This window comes from Leptosomus discolor, chromosome 4 (assembly GCF_034619465.1).
Source record: "Leptosomus discolor isolate bLepDis1 chromosome 4, bLepDis1.hap2, whole genome shotgun sequence".
NCBI lineage: Eukaryota > Metazoa > Chordata > Aves > Leptosomiformes > Leptosomidae > Leptosomus > Leptosomus discolor.
The window spans coordinates 7,210,027-7,221,638 of NC_141394.1; positions in this window are offsets into that span (position 1 = coordinate 7,210,027).

Consider the following 11,612-nt stretch of genomic DNA (forward strand, 5'->3'; position numbering starts at 1 on the left):
AATTGCTTTTAAGATAATGTTTATTTTAGTATATGAAAAGCAACTGAATGGCACAGTAGAATATCATGAAGTGCTGGGCAAAAAATGTTCTGCTGGACTGAACCAGCTGTCGAACATGTCTTTTCAAAAAACTTGAAAAGCATGTTAACTGCTACATCTTAGTTTTTGTGCACCTCAGCAGTTCTTTGTTCTGGCTGGAAGTGTAAACTATGAAATGACTGTTCTTGCAGTATTCAGAGTTTGGCCACAGCCAAGAAGTCCTGGAATTGTAATAGTGTATTCTTTGGGGTATATTCAATGTTAAACTAAATCTCCAAATGTTTCTTGGCTCACCCGCCATTAACTGGACCTTGAACTCACCATTTGTATTCAATGGCGGGGGGCTAGCGCTGCCATCTGTTTTGACAAATGTTTTCCATTGCCTCTGCATAGCTGACAGAACATGAGGCATATTAGAAGGTTAAGTTCTCATTCTGAACCACCAAGAATTCCTTGAGTCCTCCAAAATCTTATCCGAACATAGCTAAGAAGCTAATTGTAAAACTGTTTGTAAAGGATTTTAGTTTGTCATGAGCTGCAGATCTTAAAAATCTTCCTAGATCCTTATCACTTGTTCTCTGAGCATCTGCCTACTCTTCATTCCTTTGGGTCAAAAACCTTTACTGAGTGGAAAACCATAGCTGCAGGCATTCAAAAAAAAAAAAAAAAAAAAAAAAAAAAAGACAAGACAATATCACTTCTACTTTTGTCTCCTGCACTTTGTTTTGCACACAGAGCACAAACCAGTTTTAACTGTGCGTGTCAAAGAGCAGTTGTGCAAAGTCAGATTTTTTTTATTAAAACCAGCAACCCATAAACAGACTTTGAAGAACAGGACTTTATCTTTCTTACAGTAAAGCCAAAGAAAGACTGTCTGTTCAGAGTTGTTAGTTTCAGGTGCAACTTTAATAGCTTTGGCACAACAATAGGAAAATATGACATCTCTGAACTCTATCTAATATTCAGTGCCAATAAGTTCTTATTTAGCCTGCAAGAGATTCTGATAATCAGATGTACTTTTAATAGTAGTTTCATAGCAGAAAAGCATTAAAAGCACTTGTTTCTTAAAAGCTAAGCATATGCAGAAGCTTCAATTCAGTGCAAATTCACAGAATGGCTGAGGTTGGAAGGAACCTCAGGAGGACATCTGGTCCAACCTCCCCTGCTCAAGTAGGGCCACCTAAAGCCAGTTGCCCAGGACCACAACCAGCTGGCTTTTGAATATCTCCAAGGATAGACACCCCACAACCTCTCTGGATAACCTCTGCTAGTGGTTGGTCCCCCTCACAGTCAAAAAGACCCCAGTGTTTCCTGATGTTCACAGGGAACCTCCTGTGTTTTGGTTTGTGTCCAATGTCTCTGATCCTGGCACTGGGCACCAAGGAAAAGATCTTGCCTCTGTCTTCTTTGCACCCTCCCTTCAGGAATTTGTAAACATTGATGAGGTCCCCTGCAGCCTTCTCTTCTCCAGACTGAATAGTCCCAGCTCTCTCAGCCTTTCCTCATAGGGCAGATACTCCAGTCCCTGAATCATCTTAGTGGCCCTTCATTGGACTCTTCACTCATATCTCCATATCTCTTTTGTACTGGGGAGCCCAGAACCAGACCCTGCACTCCAGGTGTGGCCTCACCAGTGCTGATCAGAAGGCAAGGATCCATCTCCCTCAACATGCTGGCAACACTCCTCCTAATACAGCCCAAGGATACCATTTGCCTTCTTTGCTATAAGGGCACACTGCTGCCTCATGTTCAACCTGGTGCCCACCAAGGCCCCCCAGAGTCCTTTCTGCTTTCCAGCTAGTTGACCCCCAGCATGTTCTGGGTTGTTCCGCCCCAAGGGCAGGAGGTTGCACTTCCCTGTGTTGAACTTCATGAGGTTCCTGTTGGCCCATTTCTCCAGCCTGTAAACACTTTCTAAACCAACGTGCAATACTATAGGCTCTTGAGAAGGAAAACTAGCAAATCAGTTACATTTAATTTACCTTTCCAGTGAAGAAAGCCTGTGGCTTGGAAACCTGGTAATCTGCTAGATTTTCTTCTCTTAGGTCAAAGCCTAATTTTACCTCAATTGTTAGATCTACAAAATGCAGATCTGCATAGCCGTCAGTACCTCAAGACAGTAGTAGATCAGCATTAAGAGATGAACTATAGATGGTGTTACTTCCTCAGGAACTGAGCTAATTGCTTGCAAGACACAGGAATAAAATACTTTTATTTTCCATTCCTTTTCCATATAGAATTAGTCATTTATATTGCAATGATCTGGTGTCTTCTCTTCTAAGCAGTAGCTAGAAATGGATTATTTGCATAGGTTTGCACTTCAAGGTAACACAGATCAGCTTCTTGGGCAGGTGCTTCACTGGCATCTCTCTCAAGTGCATAGTCAAACTTATCCCCAGATTTGAAAGGAGACAATTTTATTCCTGATTCACAGGGACCGTGAAGATTTCCTGCCTTTCTTTATACTATAGATTACGCCTGTGTCCTTAGATTACCAAAATCCCTGTTGCTTAAGCAAACCTTGCCTCTTAATTTGGATGGAAACTTTAACCTCAGCGTCCTTAAGTGTGATCTTTTTCTCCAGAATAAGTATGTACGTTTTGTGCTTTATGGCAGCCTTGGGTGTTTGTCAGATATATTTAAATTACAACTTGAAAGGTGTTTCTTTATTTCAGCCCAGCAAGATTCTAGACCGCGAGAATCAAGCTCAGTTCCTTCTAGTTGATACACTGTCACCAGTAATAAGAATTCAGTGGCATGTAGACCTGTGATGCCTCAGGTAGATGTGGTTGGTTGGAATTCAGTGAAAATACAATTTATCTCCTTGTTTCCCTGCTTTGAAGGGATAGTAGAACAAAACCCAGCGTTTATATTTATCACTAAACAGATGTGATGGTGCATATTAAGTAGACAGCTCTGTCAGGTAAGAAAAATATAATTTTTTACTGTTGTATTTCAGAGGAAATGTTGAGTAGTCCCAAACTCATGCCCGCTTGCACATCCCAGAAACTTCTCACCAGAGTTAGTTTAGGTAGCAGTGGTAGGTATCACCATGAATACTGGAACAGCAGTCCTGGACACTGCAAGCAGTAGTTGTTTAATTGCTCCTGCAGCACAGGCTCTCCCTAGTCCCTCTTCTTCCACACACTAGCTTCTCACACCCAAACACGAGTTGTGCCCTCCAGCTTTACTCACCAGGCCGAGGCAGCACTTCCATGCCTCGCTCTGCCATGGCCCTACTGGCTAAGCCAAGGCCGGGTGTTACCAGCACGCACAGCAGAGCTGGGAGGAAGGCTGCTGAGCTCTTCACCCTGCAAGGCCAATGGCTCCCCCAAGAGTCTCTACTCAAGCCACAACTGCCAAACAGCGGTTGCTCACCTGAAGACATTTAGCCTGCAGCTCATCTAGACAATTCCAGAGGCCAGTTTGAGAGCTGGCATCATTGCATATAACAACTTAGAAATGGCTGTGTGGTACTAGCAGTAAATAAATGGTTTACAAGTCTCTACTTTGAGATCAAGTAGAGCCTAAATAAAAAAAAATAGTTTATTCTATGTTTGTTGTTCAGATTTTATTGAAGAGTGTCAGTGACCATTGTAAGTGTGATGCTGTTCTTGAATTTCTCAGAAATATATTTTTTTCTTTGGTAGGAAATGCTACTAAGGGTCAGCAACAGTCTGACTCTGTCCGGGGTGATTTGGGATTTGCCTTCCCGATGTCAGACTTCCCTCAGAGTTACTGCAGCCCACTCAGTTCTCATTTAGTTTTATGTCCATCTGCTCTGCTAGTGGGTCACTTCAATCTCCTAAAGCTTCACCTGCATCCTAACTTTCCCCTGAATTTTTACTATTTCATTACTTCTCTCACTTACAATCCAATCCCATCTCTTAACCATTGAATTATTTAATATTTTAACATAAAACTATATGCTTATGTTTAGATTATGGCCCGATAACCAAAAGCTTCAGCATTTTCTCCTTGAAAGGAAAGGTGAAAGCAAGCCTGAGAAGCACTGTTGCATGCCAACATCAACAAATTGCTGTTAACCTCATCCTTCACTGGAGCAAAGTTAGATGAACCAGAGCAAAGTCTTTTGGTCCAGGGGACTGAGTTGGAACCTAAATAAGTGTATAAGCACAGCCCAAAAGCAGATTTAAGCAGAGGACACATGCCAAAATTTCAGTAAAAAGTTCAAAGGCACCATCAGAGATACATCCATGCTACACAGTTAAGGAGACTGTCTTAAGCAGTAAAACACAAGACTTCTGCAGAAGTCTAGGTGACATTCATTTCTGTACCTGAGGCTTGGATAGTCTAGAACAGGCTTCCAAGGCAAAAGAGAATGAAAGCCTTCAGATACATTCAGCAAAGTTCTGGTGTAACTTGGTCTTCCCTCTACAAGCAGGGATGATATATATACCTGTAAGTATTTCAGACTAAAAGCAATAACATTAATAAATGTTTCTCATAATTTCCAGGAGGTTTTATTTTTGTGTGGCCATGGCATCATAAGAGAGAGATGTAAAACCTAGTTCTTAAAGCTGCTTATTTGGGCCCTGGAATTGGTTTCATGCAGTCCAAGCACCAACTTCAGCACCACAAGTATACGGTTTTGCCTCTGCAAGACTTGATCCATTAACCCTGCTAGGATACACATAGGGATGTACAGCAGAAAGAGTTCGATCTTTCCTAGTGCATCAGTTGCTCCTGGGCCATCCTATGCTCTATGAAGATTTTTAATAGTTTCCAGATGTTGGCTCATAGGGTGCTGACACAACTCTTGTACAATTGTAGTATCATACAACAATATTATGAGAAGGATCAGAAACACAGAAGAGTTTTACAGCATTTGGAAAACTTAGCTGACAAGAACAAAGTACGATTCTGCTTGTAACGCTTTACTTGTTCAGCGTTACTGCCTACGAGCCAGCAAGGTTTGGGTACTACTTCTTTGAAGCCTTTTAGATCAACAATCAGATTGGTTCTCACATTATTAGTTTTCTCACACACACAGAGGACAAAAGGGTATATAGGCTTTGGGTAACTGCAAAACTATTTCTATGCATAGAGGTTACTGGAGTTGCTCTTTAAATACCATTTGACTATGGTGTGGCAGCTAGATAAGATATTAGCTCCATGAATTTAAGTATAGCATCATTTATAGTTTTACTGTCATCTAGTGCCACTTTCCTCCAGAAGCATTTTTTCTGACATTCTTCTACAGATATAAGGACATTTGTCCAGATCAGACTTGTACTGCAGCACCACAGCAGCATAACTGAGGTGTCCCTTTTGAAAGAAAGTAACTGCTGAATTTACTGCATAATTTCTAGCATTAGTTATTATTTCGGAAATACTATGTAATTACTTCAGTAAAATCATGATTAAATATCAGTAACTAGATCTTATTGAAAATGATAATTTAATAGAAAATAATGAAACTTCATTTTCTTTTACTGTACTTAAACAGATGAATTTCCTTTCTGAAACATGCAATTCTTCATATTTGTCTTTCCAATTTGTTTTCATTTACAAAAACACATTAAGAGAAAAAAGAAATAAGAAAACTAAAAACCCAATCATACCACTCAATCATTATCAGATTAAATGGTAAATCTTTCTTTACAATAAAGTGAAGGACAGGGAAGAGTACAGGTAAAATCTAGAATTTTAAAAATATGCTAACATTAGTATCTTAAGACTTAAGACAGACCTAAAGAGGATTGAATCAAGGTTCTCCTAGCATATCTTTCAGAGATTAGACCCTGGAAAGGTTGCTGTTTTTCAGAAATAGCATTTTAAATATAAAGAAAAAAGTAAAAAGGAGTTCTGCACACACCTCGTTTAGAAACTATTCCTGCATCTATGAAAGCAGAGACAACAACTCTGTTCATATAAATTACAATAAAAGCAGCCAGATGATTTGTGGGCTTTTCATGTATTTAAAAAGCTGACCACATAACAACCAGTAAACACACATCAAAAGAAGAAGAGGGTAGCCCAGTGATATTAACCATAAAACATTTAAAGGGCAAAACTAAGAAGAAATATTATTTGATCTGTTTTAGTCCATCTGACATTTTTATATCCACATTTAACTAGCAGGTCATTAATATCCATGCAAATGTAAGCAAGAGAATTTTGAGCTGAGATGTCTTGCTCAAAGTAATAAAACCTTTATTCACACTCAGCTTGTACATCAAACATTTCATAACCTGGCAGCCCTGAACAAATACTCAGGGAGACACCAGTCCAATTGCACAGAACAGATTCAGTCAGCATCTGTTCACAAAATTCTTGCACCATTATTGAAAAAAAATACCAGTTACCATTTAAGTGTTTTCCTCTGAGAAACCTGGCTACATACAGTTGGGGGGGGGGGGGGGGGATATCAGATAGCAAGCTGTGCGCGATAGGGGCTTTTAGTTTTCCCTTTTTGCCTTCTAAGTAGAAGAGATTCTTTGCAAATGAAGTTCTTTTGTGGATTATAACTTCCTGAAGAGCCACAAGAGAATTTACTTCTCCAAGTTCTCTTAATTCAGTCCTGGACTATTCCGAAACATTCTTAAATGCAAAGATCAGCAGACAGCAAGAATGCATGTCAAGAGAGACATGCTCTTTTTTATTCAGGAGAAGATACTAGATACCATTTTTCCAAGTTAGCTAGTTTCAATTTATCAGAAATTCTCAGTTTACCACTAAAGACCATGATTTCTGCAAATAAGTTTCTTTGAGCTGACTTCACTTTATAACGTTCCCAGAATATAACACAAAATGAAGCAGAATAAAATACTAAACAGAATAGTATTTTTAATATACTTTTTTGATGTTTCCTTGTCAAATTTAAGAGAAAAACTTGTTTCTGAGATGACCTTTTTTAAAAAATGGAATCCCAAAGAGAATTACGCCTTCCCAACTCCAGGGAAGTCCAATTGCTTCACGGCTTTAAATTTGCAAAGAATTTTTCTATAAGGTTTGGTTTTAGGCATGACCAAAGTTGACATTCTCACAATAGATCCTCATAGGTCTAATAATGTTGGTGTTCCCAAATAAATGCTATGATTAAATCTTCAAGAATGGTTTAATTGACTTTGAGGTCCTCATAGCTCTGATTTTAATAGTTTTTGATTCTATAAACAACAACAGCATGGATCAGGTGTAGCAGTGAGTCTCACTTCGAATCGGGCTTAAACTGAAATGATTAAGGTTTCTCTTACATCTTTCCCATTCTAAGGGAATGATCCTATAGTGCCTTAATCTCAGATTTGAATGGTCTGTTAGGAAAGTCCCAATGTTTTCAGTGGCAAAGTACAATTTTAATAAGTATAGAATTTCTAAAATAAAAGGTTATTCCTAAAGGTCTTTAGTAGAACAAGCAAATACATACATTACTATAAAATACACTCTGTGTACACAGAATTATTTTAATACAGTGCTAGATCTGCAAGGAAAAGCATATGTAAGGAAGAAACTGATAGGAGAACTAGCTCAGACTTCGGAATGACTAGCTGAATCAACAATATGACTAACAGTATGAATTTCAGCTGACAGCACATCTTTGCAAAGCACCACTATAAAGGTGACTAGTCAGAGTAGGAAAACTGATGACTTCCTCTGTCAAAAGCATCTCTGAATGTAACTCTCTGCTTGTGTTTACACAAGCAGAGAGTATCTTCAGTGCACATGAAAATAAAATTGGTTGTCTGGGCTTACAGTAATCACTGCCCATGGATCACGCTGCGGGTTGTGTGTACTCTGCATGAGCTCATCTTTCCACAGCTCCAAAATATGTTGTGTGTTGATTGTAGTTGCAGTCATTTAGTTCAGCAAATATGATTCAAGGTCAAACACTTTAAAGGAACATGGAGACAGCCACAGCTGTCAGAAAAGGCCAATTTTAATTACAGAACTTAACTGCTGAAAATAATTAACATCCACATCATTTTGCTTTGGGTCCATGACATGTATCATAATACCTCTCCAAGTGGTGTGCCGTGTTTGACAAACTGAGCTTATCATATGTGATTTCAGTTTTATTTGTAATCACTCTTGAAAGTTTAATTACTGCTGCCACTCATATATGCATTTTCCCTGTGTTACATACTAAATAAAACCAATTCATTTCAGACAATTCCTGTGGCTAAATTTCTGGAAGGCTATTTTAGCATCTCTGTTCAATTTATTTCTAACCCCACTGCCTAGGAACTGCACTGGGTTCTAGAGCATGGGGACTTTAAAGGCAAACCCCTACACACCCCCTTTGATTTAGGGAGTTATACAGTGGTAATTACTGTGATTTTGATTACTATTTCAAATTATGCACAGACCAGAAAGGAATACACTCCCCCCAAACCTTTTTGGGAACAGAAAACATAGATGAGAGGTGAATTCTTGAGTTGTTAGACCTGATCTCTGCTATGACAGGCACCATATCTAATCTCTCAAAGAGCTCAAACTCCACCATAGAAGTAGCTTGCTTTTTTGCCATCCTCGAGTCGAATGAAAAAATTGTGCTCCAGGCTTTCACTTCTTTAAAAAAAATTAAGGGCCCCTTCTACTTTGCAATCTAAAATGGCTTTAAGTCACCATGAATTTGTTGGCGTGTCAATGTTACCACTTAACTTAAATAATTTCCTCTCGCTAGCATTTAGCTTCTTTTATAGAATATTCATGACGTTACCTCTCCTCTATTTTGCTAGCCTAAATAGAACGTTTTCCCATCTTTTCTTATGTGTCAGATCTGCTGATAGATATGACCAAGCTATCTTTAATATTTTATTTTTATATTTTGCTCCTATTTTCAATTCCCTGACAGGTATTCAGAATAAGTTTTGTAGGAAAGTGTGCGGGAGGACTTTTTTCTGTGGTACATGGCACAAACTAACCATATCACCAGGCTCACTCACAAAGAAACAAAAACCGCACACCATCTCAAAGCACACATTCCCTACGATTTAGGCCACAAGTCTAAGGCAAGCCATGCAGTAACAAATACTTGAGTTAGTACTTGTTACCCTGGTCAGCTCATTGACACATTTACTGTAGCATTCCTCATTTACTGAAACACCATCCTGTTTGGCTTCCAAGGTTCTCCATTCTCTTCAGGCCACTGAAAAAACACTCAAGCCCACAAACAGATGAAGATGATTTTTTTTTTCCCTAGTAGAACAATTTTCACAGTCATGTCTCCAAACTCCATTTGTCTCTCCTTACTCACTAAATGGCATCTGTTTAGTTGGTTTGGGTTTCTGCAATAAAAACCTCTCCTAGTTCTTCATTCACTATCCACCTTTCCTATCCTTTTTTCTTAGCCAAATATACAGTTCTTTTAACTGCCATGGAGCACCCAGATTCTGGATCTAACTGAAACTCTTGAATTGAGAAAAATACTGATAAATCAAAGATGAAAATAAAGTCACCATCCTCCTCTCACAGAATTTATTGTTTCTTACTCTGAAAATTGTTGCTCCCCCATTTAAATTGCTGCTGTTTGAGAAACATTCCTGCAGAACAGTATTCAGCACCAAGTGATGAGCTCATTTTAAGAGCTGCTTTCAACAAAGCTTCCATGTCCAGATGGCATATGAATTATAACCTTCTATCATGGACTTAAGCCGTGGGCTGCTGTTAATTGTCGCTTCCAGGTTTCAGTGTTGTTTATAAGCCACTAATAAAACCTGCTGTTCTTCTTACAAGTTAGAGAATTCTCATTTTTAAGGATAGACTTTGCACTCTACTCTCCTTCTCCCTCATATTAAATTCCTGCCTTCACTTTCTCCTTTTCATTTCTCACATCATCAGCAATATGTCAAATCTTAGTATTTTGTTGAGATTTTCTTCATATCTTTTTCAGGCAAAGTTCCTCAAGGAAAGAACTATAGGCCAAATACATTCTGCTGTATCGGCTCATGTTACTGAGGAAAGAACTTGTCCCCTTCGTGTTTATTATTCTGAACCAAATTCAGAGTCTCTGGTGAATATTACATAAACAGAATGCATACAATATGAAAATGCATTTAATATTTTATTATATTTTAGCTGCTTGTTAGATACCTTACCCCAACCAGGAATTTATAATCATGTGCAAGAAGCGGCTTCTCAAATTTGCGTAGTTTAGAAATAGCAAAGCAGAAACAACATGGTGAGGGAAATTAGTTTTTTTAAACAACGTTAGAGCAGAGCTTCATGGATCCCTGCAGCATCTGCAAAGTTCTGTCCATTAGTAATTGCAAGGCCTTCAGATGAGGCCCTGAAGAATATGAGCTGCATGAATTCAGCTGGTTAATTGCAGAGTTTTTATTAAATCAGTTATCAGATAATTGTAAAGCAGACATTGGAGCTGGGGCTTTCAGAGTTGCTTGAGAAAGTTTAGGGTACATAAAACAAACACTACTTGAATTACCAGAAACAAGGCACTTGCGTCAGCACAGTTTCCAGCCCAGGACTCCTCTGCTTCCCCACACAGTTAATAAGACCACTCAGCACCTCACAACCAGGCAGACACACTGCTTCCAAGACACCGGCATGTCTACTCTGGGGCTAGCCAAGCTTGTCAGTACATGTCAGTAAGCCTCCAAAATGCAGTGAGTATATGCAAGAAGAGGTGACAGAGAGTACTAAAAGCAGGGCCTCAGAAGGTGAAGATGTGCAAATCTCCAGTCATCACATTCTTCCCTCCACAGCAGGCATTCAGAAGAACAAACCAAGGTCATGCCTCATAACCACAAAATTGCTTGGCCAGCCCATCTATAGCTGGGCTCTCCAAGGAAGTTACTTTAACCTCAAGGCCATATTCGCAGCTGTAACACATCTACATGGCCTGGAGAGAAGGATCCCTCCTTCAGCCTCCAAGGCATTTCCCAGCACAAAGTACAGCTGTTCGGGGTTTGTGCTGGGAATAATTTGGAATTACAGCTTTTAAAATCTTGCACTTTTTATAGATAATTGAAAACTAAAACTGGAACTTACTATAGAGAGGTCAGATAAACCAGAAATGTGGTTTACGTGCTTCCTCTAGATACATATCAAACGAAAATCCAAAAAAAAAAGGCTATTCTTTGCACTTATAGTTGGCACTAGTCATAGGCTTTATACAACAGATTTAAATTCCCTAGGCAGAGGCATGTTCTCTTATACATGTCTCTGAAAAAGAAAAACCCAAAACCCAATAATGCAAGCTGAAAACAGATAATTCAATAAAAGTTATGCACACTAACAGCTACACAGATGGCTGGCATTGCTTGTGATTCCTTCAAATTGATTAGAAAGTAGAGAAGAACAGCATATTCAGAGCAAATTACATCAGCACAGTCTAGCAGCTCTGGGAGGGACAAACAAACAGACAGTGTCCCTTGTTTGTTCTACACTGAGAGCTGCTACATCCCCCTAAGAACCAGCTCTGCTCAAGCCTCACTCTCCTTGCCTACATATAGGAAAAAAAGTTATCCTGGCTCCAGGATAGAGTATACAACATGGAGCTTGACCCCTAAATTCCAAGTAGCTCTTTAAGCCTTCAGCTGCGTATTGAACCTCTTCCACAGAAGATTAACTGTGCTTAAAAGACAACTATTACA